The 2,547-nt window shown below is 46.5% G+C and overlaps 1 pseudogene; it reads left to right on the top strand.

Annotated features, from left to right (window-relative positions):
• Window positions 1-260: 260 nt before the first annotated feature.
• On the top strand, window positions 261-1,586 carry LOC100964429 (annotated as a pseudogene).
• The last annotated feature ends 961 nt before the right edge of the window (window positions 1,587-2,547 follow it).

The following is a 2,547-nucleotide window of genomic DNA, read 5'->3' as shown; positions in this document are numbered from 1 at the left end:
CACAGTTTAAGAGCAAATAGGAATTAGAAAGGAATTCTAGACACCTTTTCTACTAGTGGCCCCACCACTCTAGCCCAGAGTTTGGATGCCCTTGAGCCTCCAGCACCAGCTAGCTGGCCAGGTGGGTATTTGGGGGGTTGTGCAGAGGATGGGGGTGTTCCATGTCATTTTTTTGTGTACCTGTAGCAGTGGCTCCAGGAAGAAGACAGCTCTGGCAGGTTTTTAAGTTTGTGGCTCTGAGCAGTGTTATCAGAGCCTCTGGAGGAGTGGGATGAGCAGCTGCACTGAGCCTGGGCTGAACTCTAGGGCCTCCCATGACAATGGGCCCAGTGCCTTGTCAAGGATTGTACTGCTCCCTAATGCTCAGAGAAGCCTATTCAAGACTAGATATGCTGCCAAACAGCCACATGACACCTTGGGGATCTTCCATGGAACCTCCTGGCTATGTGGAGAAGCACTACAGTCTTGCCTGGCCAGGTCAGGGATGGACCAGTCCTACAAGAGATACACCTCAGCAGATCCAGCAGGTCCAGCAGTAGGAGTCCAAAATCAAAACCACAATGCAAAGAAAAAGAAGGTGATAACAAAATTCTACCTCAAAGGATTCATGAATTGGTATCAGAATCACAAGTCTATATGGGTCTCTTGATTTTTGAAAGGAAACTGAACCAAACTATCATGAGAAAACAGCGAGATATCCAGGAGGCCTTGAAACCTCCCATCAAGTCAGCCTTGTTCAAACAAGAGGATGTTCTCTTCCTTTTTTAAGTCCTTGATGATGGAACTTGACAAAGACCTATACAGGTCAGACAACCATCTGGTAGAATGGCACAGGACCATCACTACCCAGGAGACTGATGGCTTCTCAGTGAAGTGACCAGGAGACATGAATGTACAATGTACTGTTCTATTGATGCTGGATTATCAGCCTCTCCAGTTTCAATTAGCCTCTTGCCTGGCTAGCTCCTGGGCATCCACACCCAGACTCATCCAGTGATCATTCAAGCACTGTGGTAATATATTAAGATATATAACTTAAAGGACTCTCATGGGTGGGAATTTGTCATCTGTTTGTCTCTGACTATTTGAGTCTCAACATATGAAGTTTTCAGAGATTCCTCAATGATTCCATGCTTGCATATGTTGCCAGAACCTGTCATCATTAATCACAGTATCAGTGTGGACCCAAATGATCAGAAAAAGACAGCTTGTTATGACATTGATGTGGAAGTGGATGATACCTTGAAAACGCAGATGAATTATTTTCTGCTGTCCATTCTCAGACAACAGGAGATTGCTACTTTGGACAAGAAGATCCATTGGACAATAGAAACTCAACCAGCTGAAGACTCAGACTGAATTCATGCTGAGCTTTGCTGGGGACCCTCAGGGTTTCATCAGTGACTGGCTCAACCCAGTCCCAATGTGGTGAGTAACCTGGAGTAAGAGCATGGAGCTAAGTACTTCTTCTAGCCTTGGACTTAGGAGGCCATGTGTCAAGGCCATGCGCCAGGACTTCTACTCAAACGTGCAGCAGAGATGACAAGAATTATGTAAAACAAGCCCTGGGAATCCAAAGTATATAGGGCCTCTCCCACAGCCCTGATTTGGCTGCATAATTCTTTATTTGGGCACTGTGCTGCCTGTTTCATAACTCCTGCTTTGGTCTTGCTTGGGGTGTTCCAGGGGATGATGTCGGTTAAATAAAGAAGGTCTCACATTTCTGCCTTATAAGACATCTATTCCCTCCGCTCAAACCCCATCCCTTTCCACCACTAGCTTCCCTTTGCCCCATAGAGTTCTCATATGTCTCTACCCTTCCCTGGTCTACATAGGAACTTTAGATATTGTTAGAGAAGTATAGTGGTAATCAGTGATCAACAAGGATTGGGCAAAGGCCAGGTGGTCTTCAAGGGGACTAGCTACCCTGATCCTGCTCTTCAGAGACCCAGGAGTTGGAAGCTTTAGCCCCTTCTCTAAGACTCAGGCCTGGAAGCCTGCTAGGAGCCCGGTTCTCCTGATAACAGAATCCAATTTCCTTCCTTTCTTCCACAGGTTTGGAGCAAACTCTCCCTTCACTTATTGCCCTATACCATTAAAGAAACCTTGGCTTTTGGGCTCCAATGAGCCCCAGGTCAGTTCCCAGCCCTTTCAATTGGCCTGCTCTTTCAGTGCTTTTCTTACTACTTAGTAGGGGCTGCATCAGTATTGGAGTTTGTGTTTCAACTGTTGCTCCTTCCCAGCACACTCCTCATCGCTGGCCTTTTAGGGTTCCCTCATATCTACCCTAATACAGGGCTTTTTTGGTGAGGGTAATATTGCCTTTTCCTTTCAGAGCCCCAGGGATCCAATCTGGAGTGCTGTCATTGCCAGCAGAGGCTGTTCCTTCCTGCTGTTCCTTGGAGGTGTGACTCATTCACTGCCCCTCTACCCCATCACTTTATGGAGAAACAGGCCTAAAATTAAATTGGTAAAAAAGCTGTGGGCCATCCCTGTCTTCTTGTCCCTTGTCTGCCCAGTTGACTGCCCAATCTACTAGTGACTTTA

The sequence above is a fragment of the Otolemur garnettii genome, unplaced genomic scaffold (genome assembly GCF_000181295.1).
Source record: "Otolemur garnettii isolate 467f Iridium unplaced genomic scaffold, OtoGar3 scaffold00011, whole genome shotgun sequence".
NCBI lineage: Eukaryota > Metazoa > Chordata > Mammalia > Primates > Galagidae > Otolemur > Otolemur garnettii.
This window is presented reverse-complemented; position numbering and strand designations above follow the sequence as displayed.